This window comes from Triticum urartu, chromosome 5 (genome assembly GCF_003073215.2).
Source record: "Triticum urartu cultivar G1812 chromosome 5, Tu2.1, whole genome shotgun sequence".
Lineage (NCBI taxonomy): Eukaryota > Viridiplantae > Streptophyta > Magnoliopsida > Poales > Poaceae > Triticum > Triticum urartu.
The window spans coordinates 658,534,041-658,554,621 of record NC_053026.1 but is presented as its reverse complement, the minus strand read 5'-3'; the positions used below and the strand labels follow the sequence as shown (position 1 = coordinate 658,554,621).

Sequence of the window (20,581 nt, the reverse complement as noted above, 5' to 3'; positions counted from 1 at the left end):
TAACTTGTCACACCTGATTGTGCCGTCTGTACGTACTTGTGGTTTCACAATACCATGTTGTGATCTGGTTACTCGGGTTGACACACCAGATGCTGTAGCGGAGGGTGCCACAGACGATCTCGTAGAGGAGGGAGCAGCGGCACGGGATCCCGTGACAGATCCGCTGTCAGCGCCAGAGGATCGCGCGTCCCGTCGTTCAGAAGCCGTACCAGACGCGCCACACACCGCTTCTGCATGGGATTCGCCACCTGGGCCATCTTGCGCAACGCGTCCTCCAACTGCTGGCCCGCCAGGGGAGACAGGATTCGGCGGGCCAGCCAGCGACGCGCGGTGCTCCCTGGGTGGCGAGCCCGAGGCAGATTCGCCGCCTGGGCCGCCTGCGCCTGCTGCTGAGCCCAAGGCGGATTCACTGCCTGGGCCGCCTGTGCCCACTACTGCCGCGCTGTCTGCGCCTGTCGCTGCCTCGGGATCGGTTGCCACAGCACCTGGATCCTCCTCGTGCTCAGTGCTATTTTTGTCTTGTTCTGACTGCATAAAATGATGAAAAACAGCTGGATTTTCTCCAGAATTAGTACGAAAATTAGTCTGTTGATCAACTACAAGTTCGCCCTCGTGATCAATAGATTCAGAGAGAGATGTTTCAGGAAGCAACAATACTTCGGAACGAAGAGGGGTGCCTGCATTTGGGTTTAAGGATGCAAATGGAAAAATTGTCTCATCAAATATGACATCACGGGATATATAAACACGTCCGGCAGCAACATCTAGGCACTTGAAGCCTTTGTGAAGATTGCTGTATCCAAGGAATACACACTATTTAGAACGGAAAGCTAACTTTTTGGAATTGTATGGACGGAGATTTGGCCAACAAGCACATCCAAAAACACGAAGTGAATGATAATTTGGTTTCTCTTGAAACAAACGAGCTAATGGAGTTTCAAAATTAATTACTTTGCTGGGGGTGCGGTTTATCAGATATGTGGCTGAAAGAAAAGCTTCATCCCAGAATTTCAAGGGCATAGAAGCATGAGCTAAGAGGGAGAGGCCTACATCAACAATGTGTCGATGTTTCCTTTCAGCTGATCCGTTCTGCTGATGAGCATGCGGACAGGAGACATGATGAGTGATTCCTAATTGGCGAAAGAAGGAGTTAAGACGCTCATACTCGCCACCCCAATCTGTTTGCATAGTAATGATTTTCTTATTGAATAACCTTTCAACAAGAGTTTGAAACTCATGAAAAACTTTAAACACTTCAGATCGATGTTTAAGGAGGTATATCCATGTGAATTTACTGTAATCATCAATAAATGAGACATAATAGTTTTTCTTATTGATAGAATCACGGGCAGGCCCCCATACATCGGAAAACACTTGCTCTAAAGGAGCTTTGGAAACACTTAACGAACTAGGATAAGGAAGTTGGTGACTTTTGCCCATTTGGCATGCATCACAAATACCTTCTTTATTCAACTCACTACTAGAGAAAGGAATGTTGTTTTGGCTAAGGACATGACGCACTATGGTGGATGAAGGGTGTCCTAGCCGGCTGTGCCACCTCTCGGTGGGCAGTTTATTGACGCCAAAAGCTTGTTTGTTTGAACTCGAAGGAGCCGATGATAGGGGCTAGAGACCACGTCTACATCTGCCCCGGAGAAGGGTTTTCCTCGTTCCCTGTTCTTTAACAAAAAATAAACTTGGGTGAACTTCAAGATAAGTATGATTATCAGTGGACAAACGATGAGCGGAAATTAGATTTTTGGTGGCATCAGGTACATGCAAGATGTTTTTTAGATGAAGATCACGAGTTGGAGTACGAACAGTAGATTGACCAATATGACTAATTTCCATACCTTCTCCGTTTGCAGTGTGGACTTGTTCATTGCCATTGTACTTGTTGCGGACCGTCAGCTTGTCGAGTTCGCTGGTGATGTGATCAGTAGCCCCTGTATCAAGGTACCAATTTGTGTCCACTCCATAGGAAGAAGTGGTGGCCAATCCTGCGCTCTTGTCATTCTTGGTGAAGGATATGTCGAAGCGGCAATAGCATTCGAGGGCGGTGTGGTTTTGCCTCTTGCAGATTTGGTAGGTGACTTCAGGAAGATCATCAGCTCCTCCGTTGCCGTTGCCGCGAACTCCATTGCCGCGGCCGCCGCCTCCATTGCCACGGCCTCTGTTGCCGCGTCCACCTCCTCCGTTGCCGCAACCACCATTGCCGCGACCACCTCCACCTCAGCCGAAACCACGGCCACGGGAGACGGCGTTGGCCGAGGACTGGGAGGAGTGATTGCCACCTTCGAACATAGCAAGGCGTTTCTCAAAACCAATCAACTGAGAGTAGAGTTCTGCTACCTTGATTGGTTCGGTCCTCGCAGCACAGATGGAAGAGACAAACGAGATGTAGTCGTAGTCTAGTCGAGCGAGGATGTAGGAGACCATGTCATCATCGTCGAGCGGCTTTCCTGCAGAAGCCATCTCGTCGCCTAGCGCCTTCATGCGCCCGATGTAGTCGGCGATGGTCGCGGTGCCCTTTTTGGTGTTGGAGAGGGCGATCCGCATGTTGACGATGTTGGCCTGCGTCTGGGAGAGAAACATCTCCCTGATGGCGGTCCATGCCGCCGCGGCCTTGGTGCAGTGGGCAACCTGGATCATCACAAGGGCTGAGATCGAGTTGAAGATGAAGCTCAGCACCTGAGAGTCTTGCGCCAGTGCGATGAGATGCTCCGGGTTGGGCACATCGGTTGGCTTGCCATCCTTGTCAGCAAGCTTGGGTTCTGGGAACGGATGATCGGGGTTGAGGTGGTTGATCAGCTGCGCTCCTCGGACGGTGGCTAGGGCTTGCGCGCGCCACACCAGGTAGTTGCCCCGGTGAAGCTTGTCAGCAATGGGGATGAGAGGGAAAGCGGCGGCGGCGGCGGTGCTCGAGCTAGCCATGTCTAGGGTTGGATGTTGGAGAGAAAGTAGGCTCTGAATACCATGAAAGAATAGGTTGAAGCGTATGCCTCTGGCAGGGACGCGCTACGTGTTATATAGGCATCGACAGATTACAGGGTTTGGTGGTTCGGTAGGGCTGGATTGATCCTCAAGAAAAGCTATACAAGATGAGGATAAATCCTAACTACCTAACCACCTGATTACAATCAACTCACGCAACACCAGATCCTACCAGATGTATATACGGTTTATAACAGTACCGTATATACATGTACAATACTTTCTAACAGTCGGTGTCCTCTGCCGGGCAACTCCGGCCTTGGCATCCCAATAGCTGTGTCCCTTCCAGCTTTCCTGGCTCATCGATGTCCTAATAGTTGAGGCCTCGACAGCTTAGATCTACGTCCCTGTAGTCCTAGCTTCCGACGTTGACGTTCGCCGTAGCCTCCCCTGAGCGGTTGTATTTGATTTGCTGCCTGCCCTACCATGTACACCTCAAAGCCTCCCCTTTTGCCAAATCTAATGCTCGTGGGTCTGGAGGCGGTGCTACCATCCGGCGGCAAGTGCAACACTATCAACCCCCGTTACTGTCATGGTGGTTCCGACTAGATGTGGCTTCCTCATCTTCGATTCTAGATCCAGTGGCTATGTGATTGCTTAGCTTCAGGCTAGGGAGAAATCCCTGCTTGGCTTGCAGGTGTTGGCAGAAGCGGGATCCGTATGTGTCGCTTTTCATTCTTGGCGGCGCTGCCATGGCCTCCAACTACGCCCCTCTTCAAGCTCAGTGGAAACTTTAAGACCGATTTCTCTGGACCGGATGGCGACGGCGTCTGGCCATCGTCTTACATCTTAAAGGCGTTATCTTCTTGGTTTTGGCGATTTTGGACTTCTTACTGGTTTGACATGTTGTTCTTGGTTCGGACTTGGTATTTTTACCTGTTTTGTATCATCTATCCAGCCGGAGCATCTTTTGTCTCTATGCTCCGGGCACCATATTACGTTTGCATGCGTCCTTGTCATGTGTATATCTCTTATGGCACTCATTCTATTTTCTTTTATCAATGAAAGATATGCAAGTTTTGCGTATTCGCAAAAAATGAGTCGACCACAACGTCCTAGTTGGTCAAGTAGCCGCCCGGTGCCAAGGGGCCTGGCGTTCGGAACTCATCCTCCAGCTAGTCCCAACACGCTGAACATACAAAAATGGAAAAAGGAAATGATTTTACACGGTCAACATATCTATGCGGACAATCACTAGCCACAAGAAGATCAATTAAGCAGGACGCTTGTGTGGTTAGTTGTTGATTGGTTTTATGGTTAGTTCTTGTAGAGATTGATATATACTTATATAGTTGTATTATGCATATCCAGCTTAATTTTGTTTATAGACGCCAGCCGCCTCAACTAACGGCAGCTGGCGCATAATCATCAAGGGGAACAATGGGTAAATAAACAAAGTAGGAGTACGTACGTTGGCTGATTAAGACAAATTAATGCTTGACTTATTAAGACTAATTAACAAGCTTACGTATGAAGCTAGACAGTAGGTATACTTTACAAGACAAAACTGAAATTTTGTCTTCTTAGCAGAAGGAGAAGAAAATTTGATCCCTTTGGTGCATGCATGCTATCCGATCCAACTTGAAGCACACATGACCTGTTGCCTGTTGGAGCATATGGCGAGGAAGGTGCTGTTCTATCATGATGGTGGTGTAATCTTCACCTCTATCTTGATAGAAAATAAAAAATAGTGGAGGCTGCTTGTACTCCCTCCGTCCCAATATAACTATCTCAAACTTTTTTTGTTGCAAGAAATTTTTCAATATATTCATCTTCAATCATGGAAGTACAACTCTATACTGAAGGCAGTATAAAATTGAGACACTTATTTTAGGATGGATGGAGTATTATATTAATACCATATGACAGGCTACCAGCCTACCACCGGAATTGGTTGCTTGCTGCAAGGCTTGATTCTCAACTTAACTTGATCCTCGAGATTTCAACAAAATGATAGAAGATCCTTTGAAACAAGTATAAGAAGATATTAGGAGATTGCAAAATGATCTCATCAGATCTCATTCTCAACCATGCATGTTGTTGCATACCCATACTGACATGCTACAGATAGTACCAGCTAATCGAAATCAAGAAGAGAGAGAGAGAGAGAGAGAGAGAGAGAGAGAGAGAGAGAGAGAGAGAGAGAAGACGTTGCTATCGAATTGAAGACTTAATTTTTCTAGCTTATCACTGATCCAAGACATGTGAGGTTCTGTTCTGAGATCGAGATTGAGATTGAGATTGAGATGGGGATGGAGATGAAGGCGAGGATGAAGATGGAGATGGGGCATGTGCTTAGTCAAACCAGGGGCACATATTGCTTGCACGCATGCATGGGCTTAATAGCAAGCAGTATGGCAGATGTATGGCAGATGCAAGCAACAAGCAGTATGGCATAGTACGAAGCACAAGAAATTATTACCACTGCCTAAGAGCATCTCCAGTTCTTGGCCCCCCAGGCGGTGATTTTACGCACCCCCTTGGGGCAAGCTGGCGCTAAAATCGACACAGGATCGCCCCTAGACGGGTTTTTTTTTTTGAAAAACTGAATTCGGCAAAGTTCGGCAAATTGAACAAAACGTTCAGCTAAATACGGCAAACTTGACATAATATTCGACATGTTCGGGGTTATTACATAAGTTATTTAAAAAAACAACTACGGGGCGAAGAAGTCGCTCAGCGCGGCGAAGTCGCCGACGTCGCCGCCATCCTCGTTGTCGGCGTTGTCGTTGGCCTTCTACTTCTTGATGGCGCGGCCACCCCTGCTAGACCCCTGCCCGGCGTCTCCATGGCGGACCGGTGGCGGCGGCGCGTCGCCCTTGTCCCAGCCACGGCGCCGAGATTCGAAACTCTCGTAGGCGAGGCGCTCGCGCTGGCGCTCCAGCTGCGCCAGTCATCGCGCACCCATTTGAGAGCCGCCGCGTCGTCGAGCTCCTCCTCCTTGACGCCGCCGGCGAGCCCGGGCTCCGTCTTGACGGCGGCGAGCCCCGGATCTGTCTTTGGCTTGACGTAGCGCAGAGGAGCCGAGGGGGAGGGGGGCGCCTGCCGCCCTCGTTGATGACGATGCCGGTGCTGCGGGTGCGCCGGCCAAGCGGCGTCTCCGAGGCGGGCTCAGCCTTGACACCGAACAGCGATGAGGAGGAGCTGAACCTCCTGGGCATCCTGGGTATGCCAGCAGCGGGTCATTGCCGCTCTCGAGGTGCGCCAGCACCTTGTGGAATGTGTGGCCCGGGACGCCCCGCCAGACGTCGGGATGTTGGCCTCGAATAGGAGGTACGCCTCCCACTCCTGGAGCGAGCGGCGGCCGAAGCCGTTGGCCACCGCGGTGTCGTCGGGGAAGCGTTCGACCATGTAGAGGGAAAGGGAAGGGGAGGGGAGGAAAGGAGAGAGCGGTAGAGCTCGGCGGCGGACGGGATGGACGACGGCTGGTTTAGGCTTGGCGGCTCGGGCTGGTGTGGCCAGCGGAGAGGGGGAGCTTCGATTTTATAGCCCCACGCCGTGTGAACGCGTGGCGGAAGAGGAGGCGTCGCCGCGCCCGCCAGCCCTTGACGCGCCGGCCGTGAGGAATCAATGGCAAGGCTGACCGGCGGCAGCCTTGCCATTGATTCCCCGTGGGAAACCGATGCATTCTGGGGAAGACGAGGAGCGTGCCGCTGACTCGGTGGGCCCGCGGCTCTTTCACGCCAAAACCGCTCGCCTCGGCGCACCGGGCGCCCCCCAGCGCGCCGGGTTTGGCCTGGGGCCGCCGGTGCTAATTTCGGCACAAGCCGGTGAAAAACAGGCTTCTGGGGTGCCACTGAGCCGATTTTTGGGTGCCGGCGCGGAAAAAACGTCTGAAGAAAGCCTGTTGGGGACGCGGCTGAAGATGCTCTAACCTGTTTGTGCAAGCACATGCCTCCTCTCTCTCTCATGCGCGTGCGCAAACAGAACATGACATAATGCGCTCGTTATCTTCTCAAGCTAGCTAGCTACTCTCTGTGTCTCTCTATATTTGTCAGCAGAAATGCAGTTAGCTGTCCCTTTCCACACAGGCATAGAGAATAGCCCTCCGTCCGGAAGTAGGCAGTAGATGAAACTATGCACTAATAATGAACACATAATGGACGGCTGCTAGATGGAGGATAAGAAAGGGACAGTGGATCCTGCAGTGCTAATACTCCCTGGGCACCCCATGATTGCGCTTCTATTAATATGCTACCACCGGAATTAATTAGAGCATTTTTTATGTAAAAAACTTGATTCTCAACTCAGTTTGATCCTTGAGATTTCGCGGAAAAAATAATACAAGATCTTTCCAAACAAGAATAAGAACTTGTCTAGTTCGATTTACAGCTGAATGGATTCTAGACAAATGAGTAATTAATTCCATTTTGTCAGGCAGGGCACAAAAAGATCCCTACAGAAAGAAATATCAGAGTTTTGTTGTCCCAAAACTTCCTTGATCATGATAAATTTATGTCTAACAATTCTTTACAAGCTACAGTATTGCACCATAAGTGGGGCGGCGCCCAGCCAGGTATCATCCCAGAATCGAACCCGAGAACCATTTCTAACTAAGATAGTGCCAAATTGGAAAAACAATTCCTTGGCCTTCATCACACCATGCCAAAAGTATGAATCCCTGGGCTTTCAATGAACTTGAGAAATGGCTTTGGACCCCACACACTTGTTACGAAGAATTTCCCACCACGGTTCATTCTTAATGAGTAGTTTGTAAACCCATTTACTCAGAAGAGCGATATTTTTTCTCTCAAGATCTTGAATTCCAAGGAGCCCTGGACTTTTAGGTCGGCATAATACACTCCATCTGGCCTGCTGATATTCCTTGGATTCATTATCACACTACCAAAAAAATTGTATCTAAAGGAGTCCAGGTGCTGAAGAACTCCTTGAGAGTCATTCAGCATCGCAAAATTTAGAATCATTTAGCATCACTATATTACTGTTGGGCCAAAAATTTCTAAATCACGTCGTAGCGCTCCAAATTTCAGCTTGATGCATTCATATATACGATGCATTGATGCCAAGCTTGGTTATTAAGTTATGATCCTTGATCAGCGCTTGGTTGTTTGATGCATGCACATGTGTATGTCAAGCATAGGTTGCTGGTCAATCATGTATGCTTTGTTTTTCAATTTTTTCATGATTTAACGAGAAATATTGAATGTGCTTAGCTTGGCTATAGCTCCTTAGTAACATTTCATTGCTTCTGGCTGAGCTGCCGCCGAATGACATAGCACTCTATTTAAAACTTTGTCACATCTGAATCCTACATACATACATACATACATACATACATACATACATACATACATACATGAAATGGTACAGATAGTACCAGCTAGCTCAATAGTGTGAAGCTGGATGTCCTCGCTCATTAAGAAATCAAGAAAAGAGAGGAGACGTAGCCATCCACTGAATCGAAGACTTTTTTAGCATATCGCTGATTCAAGATATGTGAGTCAGGTTGTGTTTCGCAGGCTGGGAATCGGCAGCCTCAAGGTGGAGGTGCAGTTCCAGGACCTCACCGTGGAGACTCACGTGCGCATCGGCCGCCGGGAGCTGCCGACGCTGCCCAACTGCGTCGTCAACGCCGCCCAGGTACGCACTGCCACCAACAGAGGTGGAGGAGGTTCGCCTAGGCCCTCAGTGATGTAAATGTCTATACTATTTCTGAGTGGAAACATCTTTCTAATCTCTTTATGTAGGAGTTGGCATCACATTCGCACATGTGCACACCAAGGAAAAGAGCGGTCAAAATTATAAATGGAGCAAGTGGAACAATTCGACCATCAAGGTAAGGTACTAGCTCAATAGTAAATATCAAGACACAGTTTTCCTCAAAACAATTTTCTCTAAGGTAAGGGATATGCATACATTTACTAGCTCAATAGTATATGATTCATTAGTTTACTGACCAAAGATCCTTTGTAATCCTATCATAATCAGGATGACACTTCTACTGGGAGCACCTGGTTCCGGGAAAACAACCTTTTTAAAAGCATTGGCAGGAAAGCTGGATTTGTCTTTGAAGGTAGCAGATTAAGTTATATACACATGCAAATGAAAGCACCTACTTTTTTTTTGCGGGGTAATGAAAGCACCTACTTACAAGAAAAGCACTGGATAACAAAACAATTGTTCTTGATGTAACATCTGTTAATAGCGCAAAGGAAAGGTCATGTACAATGGAGATGAAGTGAATTCCTCAACACCACAACACATGCATGCTTACATTAGCCAGTATGATCTTCACCATGCTGAGATGACCGTCATAGAGACGATTGATTTTGCATCCAATATGTTGGGAACCGATAACGAATTCGGTAAGTCACCGCCGATTCATATTACTTGTATCATATAGCTCTAGATTCCATGTGCACGAATTAGCTAATTTATAATAGAACCCATATATATGTAAACTATAACTCTAGAACCACTCATGGTGATGCTCAACCTGTCTTTTTCTGTGTGTATGCTCAAGGTGTCTTTCTTTGCCGTGACATGAATACTCATTAATATAGTTCTCATATTTGGAATGAAAACCATAGAGATAATCGGAGAAGCAGCAAGAGGAAAAAAGGATGTCGTAAATGAAGTGGACAAAAATCTTGACTCATTTTTTAAGGTGCTTGCTTTGATTGTTCCTCTGATTTGCTAAAATGAGATTCAATTTTCCTAGTCACTTACAATATTTATATGCAGGCCACCACATTTGGAGAAGGAAGAAACCTTACAACAAACTACATTATAAAGGTATGTGCTATTGTAACTTCTTCATTTACTCTCATTTACCCTAACAGCATAATCACAACATCTATGCAATGCAGATACTTGGTTTGTCAGAGTGCACAGATACTCTAGTGGGGGATGAAATGAGGAGAGGCATATCTGGAGGCCAAAAGAAAAGATTGACAATCGGTTAACATTCTACCCTTTCTACTGCATGTGATCCTCAATGTTTGAATTTATTGCCAACCTTACCCCAATTGCTCAATATTTTGGGGTAAACTATTTAAATACATTCAACTGATTGAGGTACCATAGCTAAGAGGTCTATAGTTCAAGACTTCAGATAAACCACTCATGTAAAATAGATAAGAACTACTTCGATTCCACGAATAACACATATTGGCCATATTTCCTCAATATATCAAGCTTATGGCGAGATTGCTTTTTTTAAACGAACTTCCCATTTTCATAGACTACTGAACTAAAATTTTACCATCCTGTCTATGCACTTATTGTGTGCCATATTGACCAATTAAATAAAAAGGTATTAGTGCACCATGCATGTAAAGGTTATAGTATAACAACATGTCAAAATGACACCATAATTGTTGAACATATTTGATTAAAAGGTCCATGAAGAACAATATATATTCTAAAAAACAAAGCACTAGTTGCATTAATATACTAAACACCTTACAGCCCATCTAGTTGATCTACTGTCGTAAAAGAAGTTTTTCTCGTCAATTCTAGTTATGTTTTAACTTACTCTTGGATAATGAATCCTCTTAATTAACACCACAAAATGATATAATTCATCCCATGGTTTATATTTTAATTTGGTTTTCTTGGCATGATTATAACACACAAGCATTTCTCCACAAACTCTCTATATCCACCACTTCATGACACTCCCTCCATCTTTCTCCTCCATGGAACACATTTGTGCACGCTCTTAGAAGAGCTATATTATGCCAACTGGTGTGTACATTCATGGGACCATCTCATGTGTTGCTAATTCAACTAAAGTGTTATCCGTTTGAGAAAAAAATATGCATTGTAAGTGCGGTATATTGGTATTCATAGTGAGCTTATGGAAATATTATAGAATTATATATAAGTTGAACTCTTAATTATTCCCAAGAAACACCTATTCCATGGAAGGATGGCATTGATATTTTGTTCTATAACATCAGAGCAATTATGTGTGTGTGTTAGACTTAAAAGTACACATTGAACCCTAACTATGTTACAAGACCAAAATTAAACCACAAGCAGTAAAACGAGATACTCCCTTCATTTTTACATACAAGGCCACCAACTCAAATTAAATGTACCAAGATAAAGTTGCATACATGTTTTTCAACCCATCTTTCTTTTCGTTTACTTGGATCATTAATACACCACATGCATGCAAGAAAACTGAGTGGAGGAAGTAGCTGAGTGTCATTATGACTGCATGCATGCAAGTATTTAAAAAGTTGCTACTACGAGGAAACATCATTAAATTTTTTCTCGATTACTTTTGGTGACCTTGTCTAGATGCAAAATATATATTTCATAGTGGCCTTGTATAAGTAAATGGAGGGAGTATATGAGGCTTTCAACCTTCATGGCCATTATTCATTTTGGAGAATAAGGCAGTTTCAGTGATGCTTCGTCCGGCAAGTAGTATGATGGGGACAATTTTGGTTGATGTTGCACATGAGGTAGATAATAACGCAAAGTCTAATGGAAAAAGTTCCACTACTAGGAAAAGGCCTGTTAGTGGCGCATCTATTTTGGCCATTAATGGCGCACTATAGGTGCGCCACTAGTAACAAGTACTAATGGCGCACCCCTGGTGCGCCATTAGTATACCAGATAGTAGTGGCGCACCACATAGTGCGCCATTACTATGTCCAACGGTGCGTCACTACTATCTGACTTAGTAATGGCGCACCACATATCTGGTGCGCCATTACTAACAAAAAAAATTCAAATTTTTTTAGAATTTTTTTTTCAAAAAAATTCAAATATATTTTTTTGCTTTTTCTTAATCTCGGACGAATATGCTTAATCTTGAGTCAAATTGCACTAAGTGGTCAAACTTCTCAGAAGGTCACCCATCCTCACACTACTCCAACTCGAGCACGCTTAACTTCGCAGTTCTATCCAACCCCAGCACCACCTCACTTAACAGGCACTTTATATATATATATATATATATATATATATATATATATATATATATATCATATCAATCCTATTAAACCTTTTTGATGTCTAGGACTTTGTTCATGTTCATGAGTGTGATGAAATTTTGAAAAATATTTCAAACTTCCCGGTCATATTACGTATCATATTTTGAAAAAAAATACAAAAAAAAATTTGAAACCAACTTTTTTTCTGTTACTAGTGGCGCACCAAGCAAATGGTGCGCCACTAGTAAGTTTGATTTTTGTTCATTTTCCCCCCTCTAGATCTTAAAAGCCCCGTATCTTTCATTCTTTTAGGTTTTTGGGGATTCTGAAAATCTTGAACATAGTTCCCCCAGTTCAATTCGGATGTAACTTTTCGAGTAGATGATTTTTCATATAAAAAACTTTTTAATCCGAGTTCGTATGCAAAAGTTATGCCCATTTTACTAAATTCTAGAGAGATTTTGCAAATAAAGTCGAAATTCATATTTGTAAATTTTCCCAACAACTAGACCACATATCACATGGCAAACTTATTTTCTTTTTTTTGACATTTCCATCATTTTTTTATTTTTTTCTAAAACTGAAAAGGCGGTCCACAGGGGGGGTGCAAAGAAAGTTAGTGATGGCGCACCACCTAACAATGCGCCATTAGTAACCCTGGTTACTAATGGCGCGCCTGTTACGTGGTGCGCCATTATTAGTTTTGCAAAAAAATAAAAAAAATTGTTAGTAGTGGCGCACCGTGGTTCTGGTGCGCCATTACTAGTTTGAACTAGTAATGGCGCACCAGAACTAGTAATGACGCACTATACCCTAGTGCGCCATTACTAGTTTTGAAAACAAAAGTAAAAAAATTGTTAGTAATGGCGCACAGAGTGTGTGGTGCGCCATTACTAGTTAAAACTAGTAATGTCGTACTATGCCCTGGTGCGCCACTACTAGTTTTGGAAAAATAAAAAAATTGTTAGTAGTGGCGCACCGTGGGTGTGGTGCGCCATTAATGATATGGACACTAATGACGTACCTACATATGGTGCGCCACTGCTATTAATGTCCATATTAACTATAGCCTTTTTTCTAGTTGTGTTCAAAATATTTGGCAGAATAGTACCTACTAAAAATGTGGAATGATATTATTAAAACTAGTCTATGTTCAGATATATGATTCAGTAAATATTTTTAAATGGAAATATAGCTAAATATTTGGGCGACAGGGGGTTGATATTGTTTCCACTAATCTTTTTAAGTGTTTTGGACTTTTGGCAGTTTCAAACATTAGTTATAGCTAATTTCCATTAATATCTAGATTCTAGAATAACTTTATGGCTCTTTTGAAACAAAATAGCTTTCCGACGGTAGTCGTGTCCACGGCCACCCACCCAACACTTGCTTGTTCTACAACCAAATCTAATGCATGCACATGAGACAGATGTGTGGCGACCCCCACCCTTTCCACCATGTTTTTCTATGCAGAAACATGTGTGCAACAATATGTGGCCCAATGTGTCCCCCCCCCCCACAAATTTTGTTTATAAAAGTTCTATTAGTTTGAAATTACCTAAAGTTGAAGTTTCTGATAGTTTGATTTTCTTTTAGATTTTGAATTTTCCAAATGTTTTATTTTTTAAAAGTTTGAACATTTTTTCAGAAGTTCCAAGAATAGCATAAAAGTAGAAGAGTACCAATCCATGAATTTTTTTATCAAAAAAGTAGATTAAATGGGGGAGGGCATGTCTAAAAATTGGAAGTGGGGATAGTCCAAAAGTGAACACTAGCATGATCCCTAGCGCGGGAGACCTCTAAATAGTCGTGCCCTTTTATGAAATATGTCAGCTAATCAGCTATGTAGAACCAAAAAATGTTTTATGGTGCCAAAATATTTATGTTCTAACTAATAAATTTTCCTCATTGTATAACTGGTGCTATATTTCACAATGATATCCTTAATGCAGGAGAAATGCTAGTTGGTCTAGCGAAACGCTTCTTTATGGACGATATTTCAACTGGTCTTGATAGCTCCATGACGTATGAGATCATAAAAGTTATACAACAAATGGCTCATTTACTAGATCTCACAGTGGTTATTTCCTTGCTTCAACCTCCTCCTGAGACATTGGAATTATTTGATGACATAGTTCTTTTATGTGAGGGCCAAATTGTATACCTAGGTCCTTGAGAAAATGCTACCGATTTCTTTGAGATTATGGGATTCAAATGCCCTTACAGGAAGAATATAGCTGATTTCCTTCAAGAGGTACTATATCACTATTGTACGAAGGAACTATTGGATAAACAATAGTGCTAACACTTTAGTTATCCTTACCAAATTACTTTTTGGAATAACTTATGGGAAACTAGAACTTTAAAGTCGTGAAAATTCAACCCAGGGAATTTAATTTTGTAATGTGTACTTGCTCACAATAACATAGTAGCGAACTAACAATAGTTGTTTTTCCATTTTCCCAGGTGACCTCTAAGATGGACCAAAAGCAATATTGGATTGGTGACCAACATAGGTATCACTACCATTCAATTGAAAAATTTGCAGAATCCTTCCGTTCATCCTATCTACCTCGACTTGTACAAGACAAACTTTTAGTGCCAAATAGTAGTAGAGTAAAGAGTGCGGAGGTAAAAACTAGATTAGGTATGTCCAGATGGAATATCTTCAAGGCATGTTTTTCAAGGGAAGTACTACTTCTGAAAAGAAACTCCCCAATACATATATTCACAACCGTACAAATAACTATCCTTGCTTTGGTGATATCGACTATTTTCCTTCGGACAAATATGAACCACAAATCTGTACTTGATGCCAACAAGTATGTCGGAGCTCTCTTTATTGCTGTCATGCTAGTAAATTTCAATGGCATGATTGAAATTGCAATGACAATAAAGAGACTTCCCACTTTCTACAAACAAAGAGAGTTATTAGCATTGCCAGGATGGGCACTCCTTACTCCAAATTTCCTTCTTAGTATCCCAATATCACTTATGCAGACAGGTCTTTGGACTAGCTTAACCTATTATATGATTAGCTATGCACCTTCCTTTATCAGGTACCTCTCCTCTTGGTCAATTAAGTATATAATGGTCATGGTATTTTAAATAAATTTGATTGTGAGAAAACACTTGCCTTAATTACTTATTGCAGATTCATGAAGCACTTTTTGGTACTTTTTTCCATGCATCAAACATCAATGGGCATGTGTCGTTTGTTAGCAGCAGTGGCAAGGACGCTAGTAATGGCCAACGTGCTAGCAACCACAACACTTATAGCAATCTTTATATTTGGAGGCATCGTCATTTCAAAAGGTTAGATCATATTTAGCTTAATCTAATGCAATATATATTAAAAAAGAGACATAGCTCATGTTTTAGGACATGTGTGCAACTTAGACACTAAAAATTCTACAATGAAACAGATGATCTCAAACAATGGTTACAATGGGGATATTGGACATCACCATTCACCTATGCGCAAAATGCAATCTCCTTAAATGAGTTCCTTGATGAACGATGGGCTACAGTAAGCAATCATTTTAATTAACATTTTTATAAGGTGCATGAAATATGTACTACAATTGCAACTTCATGATGATGTTCTTGTTTTCTATAGGAATTTCATTATGAAAATGCTAATACGATTGTTGAAGCTATCCTCAAGATCAGGGGTTTTCTCACGGAGTCGCACTGGTATTGGATTTGTGTCGGCATTTTATTTGGATTTGCGCTCGTCTTCAATATACTCAGTATATTTGCCCTGGAGTTCTTGAACTGTACGTACATCAATATACTCAGTATATTTGCGCTCGTCTTCATACTAAGTATATTTGCACACGAGTTCCAAAACACCATAAGTGTTGAATCATAATTATAATTGGTATATATTATGTCTATTTACCATTTTGCTATTTGTAGCGCCACATAAACGTAATGTTCACACTGATGCCACGGACACAATGATGGAGTGTGAAAACAAAATAGTTGAAACTCAAGATGCATCAATTCTACAAGGCGTCCTTCCATTTCAGCCTCTTCCCTTTGCATTCGATGCTATCAATTATTCCGTCGATATGCCTAAGGTATGCTCGAGCACACAACACCTTACTAAATAGTAGCATCCATTCTGATCACATGTTCACCAAAATAATGCATATCTTACACCAGGAGATGATGAAGTATGGAGTAACAGAGAAAAAACTTCAGCTACTACAAGATGTTAGCGGTGCTTTCAGACCAGGAGTGCTAACAGCTCTGATGGGGATCACTGGTGCTGGAAAGACAACATTGCTCGATGTTTTGGCCGGAAGAAAAACCGGGGGGTATATGGAAGGTACTATAACGGTAGCAGGATACCCAAAGAGGCAAGAGACATTTTCAAGGATCTCGGGCTATTGTGAACAAAGTGACATTCACTCACCTAACCTCACTGTATATGAGTTACTTCAGTTTTCTGCAAGACTTCGCTTGTCTTCAAAAGTTACATCGCACCAAAGAGATGTATGTGCAATTGTTAACATCATTCAAAGTTAATACACATACAGTATCTCACAATACATGTCTCTATTTTTTTAGATGTTTATACATGAAGTCATGCACCTAGTTGAGTTAACTAGATTAAAGAATGCAATGGTGGGTCTGGTAGGAGCAACTGGCCTATCAGCTGAGCAGCGAAAAAGGCTAACAATGGCCGTGGAGATGGTAGCTAGTCCTTCCATCATATTTATGGATGAGCCGACCACTGGCTTGGATGCCCGATCTGCAGCAATTGTCATGAGAGCAATAAGAAAGACAGTGGACACTGGACGAACTATTGTATGCACAATTCATCAGCCAAGCATTGAGATATTTGAATCATTTGATGAGGTAAGAGTAAGTCTCATTTTAAATAGGTCAATATTTTTAGGGAAAGTAGGTCGAAATAAGTCATATAAATACAAGCAAGAAAGAAAAATAATAGTCTTGTGGCATCAAGTCAAAGACTGGAAAAAGCAGCAAATTGTCAATACACATGATAATAATTCTTAACGATAATCAAGTGTCCATTTATATGATTTTTTAAACATACATGTATTTCTTATTACGCATCAGTACCACTAAGTTGCTTTCTACACATTAATTGAATTTGACTAATTGCAGCTTCTACTTATGAAAAGAGGTGGTCGGATAATATATAGTGGTTCACTAGGTCCAAATTCTTGCAACATGATAAAGTATTTCGAGGTAAGAGTGCCTAATTTTGAATGTATATTTACAAGATGGGAACAAAAGAAATTATATTCGTTGTCACAGGCTATACCAGGTGTTCCTAGAATAAAAGAGGGCCAAAACCCAGCAGCATGGATGTTGAATGTTAGTTCACACACAACAGAATACGAGATTGGACTGGACTACGCAGAAATTTATCAACGCTCCTCTCTACAAGTAGGTGTGGTGTAATCATAATGCTATAACCCCTATAATGTAAAATGGATTTTATAATGAACAATAATATTGTTATTTTCTTGATTTTGTAGGGAGAACATAATTCTAGTTAATGAGCTTGGAAAACCAACACCAAACACAGAGGATCTACATTTTCCACCAAGATACTGGCAAAACTTTTGGGCACAATGCATGGCTTGCTTGTGGAAACAAAGATGTGCATATTGGAAAAACCCGGAACACAATGTTGCTCGGTTCCTAAACACGTTTGTTCAATCAACTATGTTTGGAATTGTATTTTGGCAAACTGGATCAACGATGTAAGTAGGAATTACAACAGACCTAATGATTTTCTTTCATGAAAATTTATCATACCTCAACTATATCTTAACTTGGTTTTCCTGTGTGATATATAGTAAACAACAACAAGATATATTCAACATACTAGGACTCATATATGGAACATCACTATTTCTGGGCTTCAATAATTGTACTATGTTACAACCGGTTGTGGCTGTGGAGAGGGTTGTTCTCTATCGAGAAAAGGTGGCAGGCACATACTCCACCTTGGCCTATGCCATAGCTCAGGTAATGTTACTTTACCAACTTATTCTAAAGTGCAAAAATTATTCTAAACCTAGAAGGCCTGGCATATTTTCTCAACTCCAACATTGGATTTTTATTTGTAGGTGGCAATTGAATTGCCTTACATGCTTGTCCAAGTGTTCATGTTCGCGGTAATCATTTACCCAATGATTGGATTCCAAATGACGGCTGACAACTTCTTTGAGTTTATCCTTTACATGGTGCTAAGTTACATGTACTACACACTCTTCGGGATGATGACAGTAGCACTCACACCAAACGTTGAGATAGCTTCTGGATTAGTCTACCTTATCTTCCTCTTTTGGAACATCTTCTCCGGCTTCATCGTTGGAAGATTGGTATGACTCCCCTCTCAGTTTACCACTTGTTAACCCGCCCCCCCCCACAAAAAAAAATTCCCAGTAATTATAGTACAAACTTGAGAGGAAAACCCAAAATTTAGGCGATGGAATTCCTAACTAACACCTAAATATATTGCATATTCGATTTATATTTGGAGTTTAGTTTTTGTCAAAATAAGTAAATAATAAAGGGGGATAGATCATGCATGGTTAACCTGATGAACAATAACAATGTGTATGCAGCTAATCCCAGTGTGGTGGAGGTGGGCGTATTGGGCAAACCCAGCAGCATGGACGGTGTATGCACTCATGTTCTCTCAGCTGGGCGACCGTACAGAGCTAATTCTTGTGCCTGGGCTGCCAGACCAGACCGTGAGGGACTTCCTCGAGAGCTACCTTGGCCTTGAAGACGTCTACATGAACCTTGTCACCTACCTACATGTTGCCATTATCGCCTTGTTTGCCATTGTCTTCTTTATCTCCCTGAAGTACCTCAATTTCCAGCGGAGATAGCACAAACAAAATGAATGATGTCATGTGAATTACAAATACACTAAGTGATAAACCACAACTGTATAAAGCTAAGAGAAGCACTCAGTTAATTATAAATAAGCACATGAGCACGATGATGTTGATTTAAGAGGAAATGTTGAAGTAATCAGCATATTTGAGTGAGAAGTTGTATATGTACTCTCTCCGTTCCAAATTAATTGTAGTTTTAGCTTTGCCATAAGTCAAACTTCTTTTATATGTCGAATTTGTTGGAGTGAGAATATCATTTTGAAATGTAAAGCATGGTGGTAATGCAACGAAAATTTCTTATTTTAGTCACTGCAGATATATGTGGTCGTTGTTGCGAATTTTTGTTATGAGGCATATCCAGTAACACGTGCCAATTCTGGGTCGTACTATTGTACTTGGCAGTCGCACGATTCAATCAATCACGTAAACACATTTTATAGTCATTTTTCTAAACCCCATTTGTGTTTATTACTAAAGAAATATTCTTACAATCAGAAAGAACCAACTCGTTGCACGAGACAACATACCCCCCACTAACAGATTCCTAGCTTTAGCATTGATTTTTTTTCCTTTCTGCTAACTCAAGGGCCACAAAATCCTCTTAATCATCAACAATTTGAAGTCATGTAAATCAAAGCAGAGACACATTTTTTGTGCAATATATCGTATGCAACCGGATCACAGGATGGGCAACCACTTACAGCTGAATGGATGCTCCAAATAATGTACGTATATATGTATGGATACGTAGCAGGCCGCGTACGTGTCAGATGCACTCTAAGGAACTCGTGCATATCGCAACCCGTGGTCTCTTATGTTAACCCTTTGTAAATGTGGATATGTGGTCATGACAAATAAAGACGTAGGTAGTTCTATAAAGAAAGACTAGCAAATGGGCCCGTGTGTTGCAACGGGAGAAAAAAAACTACAGACCCCTAACTCAATAAACATGGCTCTAGACCCCGGGAGGCCGAGTACTCTATTTCAACACAACACTCCATTTTATTAATATTAGCTGGGAAAATTGCCCGTGCGTTGCAACGGGAGATACACTATCATTTTTTTGATGAAATACAGCTAGATGCTGCTTTTCATTCATTAAGAGGAATAATCCATCCGGAAAATACATGAGGGCAAGGTGTACCAGAGTTGTTGGCGCCCTCAACCAGGAACTTTACATGTGTAGAAAAGAGAAAAAAAGGAAAAAGAAAAACTAGGCTACTGTGCCAGCCACTGTACGCCTTTGACACCAGCCCGAAACCGAGTGTGCAACTCGTCAGTTATCACGTTACATGTTCCCATGAAGTCGGTGTCTTTGCCATTGAAAATTCTGTTATTTCTCTCTTTCCAAACCTGCCACCATATGATCATGCAAAGAGATGAGAATTCTTTCTGTCTATGCAAAGGAATATTGTCCAGAGTGTGAAGCCACCATTGGATCAAAGAGTTAGTATCATAGCTTGGTCGGAGGTCAAATCGATATCTGAATTTGGTCAGAAAGAAACCCCATACAGCAGCAGTGAACGGGCAAGTTCCAAAAAGGTGAATAGCAGACTCCAAACCGATGCAGCACAGTGGACACACAGGGTTGTGTGGCCAATTTCTTTTTGCGAGGTTATCTGCAGTTAGGCATTTACCTTGAATGGTGAGCCACACAAAGAACTTCACCTTTTGTGGTATCTTGATCTTCCAAATAAGTTGTGAGAGAGGGGTGTACATCCGGCCAATGAACTGGCAATGGTATGCAGAATTAGCAGAGTAAATCTTGTTGGAGGTCCA

General features: G+C 42.3%; 2 pseudogenes; one reads left to right on the top strand and one right to left on the bottom strand.

Annotated features, from left to right (window-relative positions):
* Window positions 1-2,315: 2,315 nt before the first annotated feature.
* Window positions 2,316-2,457, bottom strand: LOC125511803 (annotated as a pseudogene).
* A 3,600-nt stretch (window positions 2,458-6,057) lies between these two features.
* On the top strand, window positions 6,058-18,793 carry LOC125507675 (annotated as a pseudogene).
* Window positions 18,794-20,581: the final 1,788 nt, after the last annotated feature.